The sequence below is a fragment of the Sphaerodactylus townsendi genome, linkage group LG08 (genome assembly GCF_021028975.2).
Source record: "Sphaerodactylus townsendi isolate TG3544 linkage group LG08, MPM_Stown_v2.3, whole genome shotgun sequence".
Lineage (NCBI taxonomy): Eukaryota > Metazoa > Chordata > Lepidosauria > Squamata > Sphaerodactylidae > Sphaerodactylus > Sphaerodactylus townsendi.
In genome coordinates, this window is record NC_059432.1 from 98,869,782 (window position 1) to 98,882,318 (window position 12,537).

Genomic DNA, 12,537 nt, shown 5'->3' on the forward strand with positions numbered 1-12,537 from the left:
GCAGACAAATGTGCCCCCCATGTGAACCTCAGAAGTAGCGCCTGGGGTATCAGCCCCCCCCCCCCCCACGGTACATGTCTGTGTGTCTGTCTGTCTGCAGGCAATGTTACCTTCCAAACAAGGCTGACAGCCAGGTCTTGCAATCTGTCCCAGGCTACACTTTGCTCCATTCCCCCCAGCCAGGAGAAGGGTTTAAAGGGCCAGCAAGCCTCAACTCTGACCCATTTGGCCGGAGCCGCAGCGCCAGGAGGCCGAGCCCGAGGGAAGAAGATGGAGCCGCCGGACGACGCCCAGAAACTCCAGCTGTTCTGAGAAATCCTCTCGGTCTTTTATGCTCCTCGGAGGGAGCGCCAGGAAAGCTCTTTCTCTTTCATGTGTTTGACGTCAGAGAGGCGAAACCATAGCAACTGTCCATCACGTTGGATGAGCACACGAGGGAAGGGGCGAGCGCGAGAGCAACGGCTCCCAGTTCAAGCGAGGCTGCGGAGGGGTCGGCTGGCACAATGGGTGCATTCATGTGCTGACATTCCCAGCCGGGGCTGAGCGAGGGAGCGGAGGCGCAGCGGAGGCAGGAACGAGCAACGCCGGGGAAATTGCAAGCCTCGTAGGTATTGCATGGCAGTTCCCCCCCCCCCCCTTCCCCCTTTGGCCGGTGCAGGGAAGACGGCGAAGCGACGCAGCCGTTGCAGCGCGTATTTTTTGCAAAAAAAAGGGTTGCAAGAAAATAATGATCATAATCACGCCGGATTGCATGTGATTGCAAATAACAAAAAAAAAGGGTGCAGGGAAATAATGAAAATAACCCCACCCGGGTTGCCTGAGACTGCAAATGACAAAAAAAGGGGGTGCAATAAAATAATGATCACAATCGCGTCCGGTTGCGTGGAGGTTGCAAGCGGGACCCGGACATCCCGTCCCGGAATTGGGATTTCGAGGCAAAGGGCGAGATGGGGAACCCTCCCCTCCCCCGCTGGAAACGGGCCGGCGCCGCGTGGGCTGCTGCTGCAAAAGTCTGGCGACGCCCATAGCACGGGAGGGGGAGGAAACCCCCGCAACGATCACGCGACTCGTCCCGCAAGACCTCGCTTGGCATGCGTGCGCCCCCCCCCCTCCCCGCGCAATTCTCCACCAGCCAGCGCACGAGAGCGCCGCGACACACCCAGGGACCCCGCGACATCCGCAAATGACAGAAATCCCAGGGGCGGATTTGGGGTGGGGGTGGGCAGAGGGAGGCGTGGGCAGCTGGCACACTGCAGCGGTGTAGGGTGGCGCCCGCTTCTGGGTCAGGATCCGCTTTGGAAAGTCCCCCACAAAGTTGTTTGCGGCTTATCTAGCCAAGCTCTGAATAAAGAACAACGGGTTGTTTGCGCTCCCAAGGGCGGGTGGTGTTTGCTGGCCGGGGTCCATGCGCATCAGATGCGCTTTTGGTAGCTGGATCATGCGCCCATCGTGATTGCCCCCGGGCTGTGGCATGAGAGCCGACTGGCACCTAATCTTTGTGGGTTTAGGCGCATAGCGGAGACTTTCCTCTTCACCCAGGCAAACGTTTGCTAGCGTCACTGGGAGCCCCTCTGCAGCTGCTGCTCTTTGCGAGTGGGCGTCAGATTTAATTTTGGGATGTTTTCATTGTTACATTTTTATTTTTGTGTTTATTGGGATGTTTTATTGTTCTGATTTTTATGGTGAGCTGTCTAGAGGCTTTTGCATAAGGTGGGGGAAAAATTCATAAATTATAACATAACAATAATTTGACAACGCACCTTCCCCACCTGCAGAATCTGCGATGGGTGTCTCCAATGTGCCTTCTGCACCTGCAGAATCTGCGATAGGGGTCTCTGAGCCTACTTAATGCATTGGTGGCAACCTAGAAAACTACGGACTGCAATAAACCAGGAACACTTAAAAGGTGGTGAACAGTCCAGGAAAGGGAATCTGTGCATAGAAACTGCTGGATGTACGTTTCATGCGCAACAGTGTGCTTGCTGAACAGCATGAAAAAAAATCCACATCTGTCAGGGTATGCGCATGTTGATGATGGTTGGAGTGGGTCTGCTAGGGGTTTGCTGCTGACTGCATCGGTCACTACAATACAGATGCTTTCCACCTTACCTGCTGAAAAGTAACTGGTGGAAAACCAGAGGCACTAATGCTGACCAGCTGTTCAGTCAGTTCATGCGCGGACATTATATGAAGAAGCTGGCTGTGCACCTTAGATCTGTGGTTTGTGTGGAAGCACGTACGACTGCCATAAAAGGGGACATTTCTTAATGGTGTGGTTAGGACTGGGTCATGGGTCTGTAAGAGATTGCATCTACTTCCTTTGATGACATTGTCGTTGGCTTGCTGTCCAGAAAGAGAATCTTATTCTCCAGCTGTAGATGTTGAAGGGCCTTGAAGGAAAGACAGTTTGCAAATTCTCACACTCACATCTTCTACAAAATCGTGGTTTCTTGCTCAGTGGGAGTTTCCTCCCCCAACATGTAGAGTTGTTCCCTTGTCTTGCGTGAAGGTTGTCTTGTTTTGCTATTTTCATGGTTGGTGTTCGTGGGGGCACTTTACTGTTAGATATAGCGAGAGTTCCCAATGGAAGTTGTCTTTGAAACCTTGTTCGTTCCCATTTCTCCACCTGTACTAGCTTGGAAAGGGGGTGTTTGTGTGTGGATAAAATGAGATGCTTATTATAAGCTCTGAAGAGAGGTGATGAAATTTGTAGGCAGACCGGACTTGTTGCCTTTAGACGTTGGAGACCAAAGGGGATCTGTGAGGCAGGCTGCCGTGCAAAGCGCAGAGATGTGCATGAACGCAATGGTGCCATTCTTCAAACCACCGCCAGCCTCAGAAGATACAAGGCAGGGTGGATACATTGTGCTTCTTCTAGCACGAAGCAGGCACCGTGTGCCATCTTGGTTCCATCTTGGAACACAATATGAGTGGGATGGTTTTTATCGATCTTTCTTGAAGCTGCCCCAGTATTATTCCCTATTCCATCGACATAAGCAAGGCAAGGAGAAATGTCTATTGGTTTGCTCATGGTAGGGAATACACGTGGTAATGCATTGAGTTGGATCAGTGCCTTAACCACACAATTACTTGATTGTGCAAGAATTGCCCAGATTGTTAGGTGGCTTTTGTTGAACTTCCAGTCATCTTTCACGTAGTTAAGGCATTTGCAGCATATAGCAATGCATTGTTGCTGGGGATAAAGTGATTTCTTCCCCAGCGAGCGCCTCTATTGGGACAGTGGAATATCATTTTCCGAGCATCGTGAGCAACAATTGGCGGGTGCCTGTGATGTCACTGGTGACAAATGACACGATCCTTCCTGCAGTTGCCTATGCCATTTCATGACCATTGGACATTTTTTTGTTTTATTTTTTAACTCATTGGAGCCTGAGCAGTCCATCCTTAAGAATCTGAAGGAACGCTTTCTCGTAATGCCCTTTAAAAAACAAAAAAACGCTGAACACTGCAGAGGCAATGTGTCCATTCCAATATTTGGAGATTTATCTATTTCTTTCTTTCTTTCTTTCTTTCTTTCTTTCTTTCTTTCTTTCTTTCTTTCCCCCCACCCCCCCCCCCCCCCACCCCCCCCCCCCCCCACCCCCCCCCCCCCCCACCCCCCCCCCCCCCCACCCCCCCCCCCCCCCACCCCCCCCCCCCCCCACCCCCCCCCCCCCCCACCCCCCCCCCCCCCCACCCCCCCCCCCCCCCACCCCCCCCCCCCCCCACCCCCCCCCCCCCCCACCCCCCCCCCCCCCCACCCCCCCCCCCCCCCACCCCCCCCCCCCCCCACCCCCCCCCCCCCCCACCCCCCCCCCCCCCCACCCCCCCCCCCCCCCACCCCCCCCCCCCCCCACCCCCCCCCCCCCCCACCCCCCCCCCCCCCCACCCCCCCCCCCCCCCACCCCCCCCCCCCCCCACCCCCCCCCCCCCCCACCCCCCCCCCCCCCCACCCCCCCCAAATTGTAGTTCCTGAACATCTGGAGAGCCGCAGGTTCCCTACCCCTGGTCTAGAACATCAGACTTTGAAAGTGAAACAGACTTTTCTCTGTGATACACCTCTGAAGATGCCAGCCACAGATGCAGGCGAAACATTAGGAACAAAATCCACCAGACCACGGCCACACAGCCCGGAAAACCCACCAGAACCAATTCAATCTGGCCGTAAAAGCCTTCGACAATACAAAAACTGGCATATTTTTGAAAGACACAGATAAAACACACCTTAGCCCATATGGAAGTAACTGTGGAGTACATTTATACATGTGACAATACAGTTACAAGAAAGCTCAATATAAAGTCAGTGAAAGATCATATGGTCATAAATAGCACTGGCAACTATCAATCATATATAATAAATCTCTGTGTTTCGCTTCTGAAATAAAACAAAACAGGGGGAGGGCTCAGTGGTAAAGCATGTTATCAACCTTCCCTTAAAGTCACTGACCATCTGCTTCTGGACAGAATTTATTGGGCTGCTGCTTCTTAACTGAAAGGGCTTAAACATCATGGAGCCAGCATATCTGAAGGACCCTCTGCTCTCAGCCTGACAAGTTATAGTCTCTTCTGAAGCCTGCCTACTGTGCCCTGCTACCTGCAGAAGCAAGGTGGATGGAGACTAGACAGGGCCTTTTCTGTGGTGGCACCTAGTCTTTGGAAGGCCTTCTCCTTTGAGGGACACCTGGGCAATTAACTTACTCTCTTTTAGGTATTAGACCAAAACTATTAACTAAGGGGTTACATCTTTTCAAACTGCCTTGTTACCATACACTTTATTGTTTGTATCCAAAGGCCATTACAGCATTTATTTATTTATTTGTTTATTTGTTTATTTATTTATCAGTCTTATATACCGCCCAACCCCCGAAGGGCTCTGGAGAGCATAAAACCTCATCAATTAAAATATATGGCTATGAAACCATATACAATATAAAACCCTTCTTCTCATGATGTTAAGATCAGCTGAATTACATGTGAGTGAAATTGTTCCTCCCATCTTTGCTAGATTTTACATCTTATATTATTTAATGGCGCTATGTTGTATTCTGTTATACGACATTTTAGCTAATTTATTGTACATTTTAACTGATTTATTGTATGAAGAAAATGATGTAAACCACTCCCAGCCCATGCAAATGGGGGTGGGAAGCAGTCAATACTCCCGTCAGTCCGTCATATATAGAATCACTAAAACTGGTACAAAACTCTACTGAGAAATTTCTAGCCTGAGGACTGTGTTATGTTTATCCTTCTTAGGCTGCTGTTTTTATGTCTGGCTTGTTTTTAAAGGGCTTTGTGGCTATTCAAATAAATTAATGATAAATTTAATTGTATTGTGAGCTGTCTTGAGCATGTCTTTGGAGAGGCAGCATATACATTTCCTAAATACATGGAAAAGGTCCTAGGTGGGATTACTAGCAAAGTCACTAGCAAAAAGACCATTCTTTGTCGTGGATCCTGAAGAACTGCAAATAGAGGATTCTGTTTTTTCCTTCCTATCCCGTAGTACTCACCATTTTCTGGCTACCTCTACTGCTAGAGGGCTTTTAAAAAGTAATAGGCATATTACTATGGGTGTTACAACATCATGGCCCCTTCCGCACATGCAGAATAATGCATTTTCTGACCACTTTCAAAGCGCTTTGAAGCTGGATTTTACCGTGCGGAATAGCAAAATCCACTTTCAAACAATTGTGAAAGTGGATTGAATGTGCATTATTCTGCATGTGCAGGAGGGGCCCATGATGCACCTATTGTGTGTTTGTATAAAGTGCCATCAAGTCACAACCAACTTATGGTGACCTGATAGCATTTTCAAGGCAAGGGTCGTAGAGAGGTGGTTTGCCATTGCCTGCCTCTGCGTACTGACCCTGGGGTTCCTTGGTAGTCTCCCATCCAAATACTAACCGGGGCTGATGCTGCTTAGGCTTCTGAGATTGGGCGAACTTGAGCCATCCAGGTCTGAGTAAAGGAAAAAAGCAGGCCCAATGCCCACTGGCAGTGGCACGAAAAAATGGCACTGGATCAGGGTGGGGAGAACTGGAAACCCTTGCCTTCCTGCCCACACTGATTCTAATCTTCCTGGAAGCATCGGAGCAAAGCAGGAGAAACCATAGAAGGCAATTTGAAGGTGCATGGTTGAAAGACCACGTTGTGTAGACACTCCAAAAGCCTCTGGTTTGAGAGCCCAAGTGGGACAGATCTTCAGCGTGGAAGCAGCCTTTCTCCACAAATCTGAAACTCTCTGGGTATATGATGCAGTGCTTAGAGTACTAGGCGATGATCTGGGAGACCCACACTTGAATCTTTGGTCTGTCCTAGACATATGCTGGGTGACCATGAGCCATTCGCTCTCTCAGTTGAACCTACTGTGCAGAGGATAAAATCTGGAAGCCTGCTCTCCTCCTCTGCACAGCAATGAGGGTAGTGCTCATCCTTCTTGCCCCTTTGTGTTACCACAAGGCACAGAGGTGGTCCCTTCCCCCACAGCACAGTGTGGAAGGAAGCCGCTGCCTGCCTTCTCCTCACATCCTTCCTTAACAAGGGGAGTGGCATAGGAAATAGGAAGAGTCCTGGGCCTTCTCCCACCTTTTCAAGAGAGGGAATTGGCAGGTTTCCTGCTGCCCATTCATTGGCCCCCCGGGCTGTCTTCCAGGTAGCGCTGCCAACCTGCAGGTGGTGGCTGGAGATTTCCTGGAGGTTAGTTAGAACAGAGAGCATTTGAAGAAAATGGCTGCTTTGGAAAATGGACTCCACAGCATTAAACTTCACCCTACGGGATCAGCTAGGGTGCCCAAGGTGGAGGGGTGGCAACCACACTTCTCACCTTCACCTATGGCCCTGCTGGCACTATTTAATTATTCTTCCTGTAACTATTAAAGTTAAGTCTTCCTTTTGCCATCCCAAAGCTATTGTCCATGAACCTCACAGGATGCTCCCATGTTCTAGCATTGTGGGATAGTAAAAAAAGCTCTCTCCATCCACTTTCCCCTCCCGATGCATAAGTTGACAAACCTTTCCCATATTTCTTGCCCCTCCCCTCCCCCTTTTTGCAAACTGAAAACAAAACTAAAATAATAAAAGGAAAAAAACCCACCAGATTACCAAGGCAGCGGTGGTGGGGCCAACTCCATCCCATTTATTTCAAGGAGACGCGCGACAGGAACAAGTCTGTGAATCGTTACTCAGGAGTAAGTGCCAGGACTTTCGATGGTGCTTATTGCTTAGAATTGCACTTTTACTGTAAAGTAAGAAAGAGGGAGGCAAGACTGCTCGGGCAGGCTGTTGCAACTTAAACATCCCTGCAGTCTCTTTCAAAAGTCGCCCCAAGTTTAGCGGGACCTCTCAAGAGTGGGTATTTGTGAAACTCTTCCCAGTGGCGACCTCCCAGCCAGACTCTCCCCCCCCCCCCCGTTTCCTGTGGTATCTCCCACCAGGCGGGAAAGAGCATGGAAGCTTGGGCGGTACCACCACGCGTAGTAATGACGGGGAGGGGAAAAGAGAAAGAAGGAAGTGAACGAGGCGAGCCGCGAGCGGTGTTTTGGTCGGCGTCCAAAGGCGGCGCTCGGCGAGTGACTGACAGGGCGGAGGCCACGCCCCTTCCCTGTCCTCCGGCTGGGCGTTGCAATTGCTCCGCTCGGCCTTCCTCCTCCTCCTCCTCCTCCTCCTCGCGAGCAGCTGCCTTCCCGGAGATACTCAGAGGTGGGTGCAAAATTGTCTACTCCGTGGGTAGGCCCGGAGGCGACGGCTGCTTTTGCAGGGCAAGGACCCTTTTTCTTGCCTTCTTTTTCTTAGGGGAGGGAAGAAGGGCCTGCCAGGAGGGGGGGGAAGGAGCTCTCTGCGTGCCGGGGTGGGGCGTGCGTTTAGGGTAGGGGCGCCTGCCGGGAGGAAATAGATGTGCATGGGGAAAAACCTTGCAAATAGTTGGGGGTGGAGGAAGAGGAAGTAGGGTGCATGTCTGTCCTGCCTTTCTTGCAGCTGGGAAAATGGCATGAGAGGGAGTGACTTCTGAGATACTTGCAGGGGGGAGGAGCAGGCGTGGTAAATCTGGGGGTCCTTGTAGGAGCAAGAGATGGGTGTAACTCCTGGGATACTTGTGGAGGGGTGGAAGACTTTGGGATATGAAGTGGAGGGAGGGGGTAGGATCCTAAGAACGACTCTGCAGGGTGGTCCCTCCAGCAGCCTTGTCTGAAACTGGGGTCAACTTGTTCCTGTGGAGGGCCAGCAACAGGTCATAGAGGCTGAGACAGCCCCCCCATGTTGCCTTCCCATACTGGGATTCACAGGGTTGCTGCATGTGGATTGGAAGGTTCCCTAGTAGCTGCTGATAGCACAACCCCTCCCCATGTCTAATCCACTTTTAATGCTGATGTGACTTGCTGCATCCTTTGGCTGTTTTTGAATCACTCGCCGGGTAAATGTGTTTGTACTTTTGTCCATCCTGAAATTCACGGAGGACTGGGCTGTTACCACTAATCCTGATTGATATCTACTTCTTCCAGTCCCAGAGGCCACATGCCTCTTTGTATTAGCTGCCAGGGAACGATGCTGTTTCAGTTTTTCTTTTTGTGAGCTTCCTAGAGGCAGCTGGTTGGCCACTGTGTGAACAGAACACTGGACTAGATGGGTCTTGGGTCTGATCTAGCATGGCTCTTCTTGTGCTCTTATGTTGCTTGTCAACTTCATCAGATATTCCCAAGTACTGTATTTTGGGAGAGGAGAAGACGTTATCTCTGTCACTCTCTACCTTGGGCGTGCTTTTATAACCCATTGTCATATATCTTAGAGGTGACTCAGGGAGGAGGGCGGTGTAGTGGTGTGCCTTATGCGATGCTTCTGGAGAAAGCAGAATACACGTGGCAAGTCCTGGGATTCTGGGGGAAGAAGAATGTGGGATTTGGGTACTGATGGGAAATTGGTGTATAATTGGAGGTACAAGGAAATGTTTGTGGGCCACTTAGAACAGTAGTTCCTGACCTTTTTGGCATGGTAACCCATATGTTCAAATTTACTTGGTGTGGTAGTGACCCACTTAAAAAAACAACAATGAAAAAACAACATGTACAAATCAATAAAACTGCAGAAGCCCGGAAATCAAGAAAGGGTGTGTATGAAGTTATTGCAGCGCAACCTGTTGTGTGTTTACTCAAGGGAAAGTTCCATTGAGTTCAGTAGACCTATTTCTCAGGAAGTATGTACAGGATTGCAGTGTTTGGTTGTGCAAGACACCTGTAGATCCACTGAAAGAGGGTTAGGGTTAGCTCAGGGTGAAAATCCTTTTCATTGCCAAAGGGCCTTAGTTCAATACCTGCTCTCTTCATAATGAATGGGAGCTCAGGGAATGACCTCTGTTTTCCTGAAGAATTGTTGCCAACAGACAGTCCTAGGCAAGGTGAACTTTGTTTTCGCTTTTCATGGCAGATTCATGTAGTATAAAAAACTGATCTTCAGAACACAGGTGTGGTATTGTAGTTAGCTACTGGGCCAGGATGAAAGAGATCTCGTTGCTGTTTGCAAAGTTCAATGCTAGTCCTGTTGATATTCCTCATCTTTACTTACCGTTGCTGGATATCTTCAATCATTTGGTGTTAAGGGGTGGGTGAATGAGCGCTCTGTCTTTTTAAACAGATCATGGATTAGAATGCCCGTTAGAAAGGATACCACATTTACTGTTCTTTAATGGCCTTTTTGCCACAACCGCTGGATCATGCCCTGGAACTCTGTATCAATTAATGTGAAACAACTTCTGCCCTTTGGTTCCATGCTTATCCTGCCCTTGATTCTTTCAACCCACAAGTCAGCTACCAAAAGCACATCTTAGAATTTGTCCTCATTAGAAGAAGAAGAAGAGTTTGGATTTATAATCTCTCTTTCTCTCCTGTAGGAGACTCAAAGGGTCTTACAATCTCCTTTCCCCTCCCCCCTCACAACAAACACCCTGTGAGGTAGGTGGGGCTGAGAGAGCTCCAAGAAGCTGTGACCTGGCCCAAGATGCCCCAGCTGGCATGTGTGGGAGTGCACAGGCTAATCTGAATTCCCCAAATGGCCTCCACAGCTCAGGCGGCAGAGCTGGGAATCAAACCCGGTTCCTCCAGATTAGATACACGAGCTCTTAGCCTCCTACGCCACTGCTGCTCCATGGGTACTGAAAGGGTACTGAAAGGCATGCCCTTTCCTCAGCAATGCTTGAGGGCAGATATAAAAAAAAATTCCATATATCGACAGGCTTTGTCCATGTGATATGGGAGAGACTCTGACACATATTTTTTTACGATGCCCCACTCACAAAGAAATGAGGTTCAAAACTGTTTGTCTCTCTTCCAACATCAGTTTTTCTTGGCCCCGAGGATTGTGCCATGAAAAGACTACTAGAAGATGCTAATCCTAATATAACCAGAGAGGTGGCAAAATTTAGTGCTTATTTTGTCAAAAGCCCCTCGGGGACAGGGAGCCCCTCGGGGACAGGGCGGTATAAAAATCGAAATAATAAATAAATAAATAAATAAATAAATAAATAAATAAATAAATAAATAAAAGGCAATAGTAGGGCAATAAAAATAGGAAGTCTGGATCAATGATTTTATCTTTTATTCAAATTTTATTCCAGTTTTTACTTGAACTTATATTAGGGTTTGGACAAACAGTCTTTGGAAACAGGTTACCTCAATTTTATTTTGTATCTGGTCTGGAAATGTACTATCTGGATTTTATATTCTACATTTGATATTTTCTGGTCTTTGACCGAAATAAAATATTGATTGATTGATTGCCGAAAGGAACAACATTCCAAATGTTTACTTTGGTTTTGTCATCTCAAGCACACTGCTTGGTTAGGGAGATCAACCTTTTGACAATGTCTCTTTTGGAAAGGGTACCATTCATCAATTCATTTCTAGTTTAGAGCCATGTTAAAGAACATGTCAACTTTTGGACTGGAATGCTGCCATCCCACTTTGGATAAAGCTCATCCCCAGAGCCCCAGATGGCTCCTCCCATCACCACTACATCCAGTGAAGGCCCTCTCTAAGATGTCTGTTAACTTGCTTGCTTGTCATTTTAACGGAAGCAATGGTACTCTCTGTGTATTTCATTAAAAATTACTGTAATGGGAATATTGTATAGTTTGTTTGGATCAATCTGATTCTCATATGGGAAGATCTTGAAGGGATATTTCAGGAAACATACATCCAGTGACCATAATACTATTAAAGCATATATGTACCAAACTACCTATGTTGTCCACTGCATTGAGCTGTAATTTGAAGACTAGGGTCTGGAGACCAGAGTGGGTCTTGACAATTTGGCCATCCCTTCTGTAAACTGGGTTTTCCACAGCTTATTGTACTGGGAGTAGATACCAGCGGTTCCATTTTGAGCCATTCATAGAGTTCTCGTGAGGAGGGGACTCATATATTATATGAAGCTTCTAAAATTATGCAAAATTGCTGAGAAGCCTCATGTATACTCAGCAGAAATCCTCATGCTTCTAAAAAAAATTGCAAAATAAAGAAGTTTTGTATTTTATGTATAAAAAGATTGTCAAATGTATCAGTGCTCGACTCTTGTGCTCTTTACATGCCCAGAGTAATGGTGATCACCTCTTAAGGGACAGGAAATTGTCCTCCAGGCCAGATTGGCCCGAGATCCTGGAGGTTTTTTACTTTCTTCTGGGCATAGAGCAGGGGTCACTGGGCGAGTGTGGGGGAAAGTAGTTGTAAATTTCTTGCATTTTTAGGGGGTTGGACAACATGATCTTTGAGGCCCCTTCTAGCTCTGTGTTTCTATATGTTAAATAACCTTTAATGACTTCAAGGATAAAGGCATGAAATTAAGTGGAAGTGTGTATGTGTACAGGTTGTGGCCCAAATAAGATATCTAGCACAATGACACTGTTATATGTATTAAACTATGCAAAGGCACTTTTTTCTTTCTTTCTTGGGAAAACCTTGAGAAGATTTTTCTCGAAAAAGTAACAGGTTTGATGATGTAACCTCTCAGATTGTTCTTGAAAGGATGTGGCTGTGTGTTTGGCCTGTTAACTGAGTTAACAATTTTGACATCTTCTAAGATTCTTGCTCTTTCCATGTATATCTTTTTTGTGGGATTTTGCCACACAGTCTATTTGTAAAACACCCCCCCCCCGTAGTAAGGTAATGGCAAACCATTTCATGACTTTCCAGAAATTCTACCACTTATTCATAGTTTCAGTATCTCAAGTTCAATACTAGCATTGTCATGGTTGAAAGTAAAATGTTTGCTTTAGGCTGAGAAATGGAAAATGTGGTTAAATATGCAGACACATGTTTGACTCTTAGAGGTTTGGACAGTGTTTATACTTGAAATGTTGCACTAACTATGTGCACGGAGAATGACATCCCTGTCTGTTACATGTGATGTATCGTGAGTCATAACAGGCCACGGTACATATTAAATTGTACAGAACGTTATTTATCCCGATACGTCTTTGAAAATATCTGCAAACATCCTGCTAATGGAAGCACGTATCATCCTACTCAAGGTTTCTGGGGTCCCTCCCTG

At 47.8% G+C, this 12,537-nt stretch overlaps 1 protein-coding gene across 1 annotated transcript in view; it reads left to right on the forward strand.

Moving 5' to 3' along the window:
* Positions 1 to 321: 321 nt before the first annotated feature.
* Positions 322 to 12,537, forward strand: part of GNB4 (G protein subunit beta 4) — a 52,878-nt gene continuing 40,662 nt past the window's right edge. Inside the window, exon 1 of the mRNA XM_048505531.1 lies at positions 322 to 604. The gene's annotated coding sequence lies outside the window, so the exon portion shown is untranslated. The remainder of the gene's footprint in view (positions 605 to 12,537) is intronic.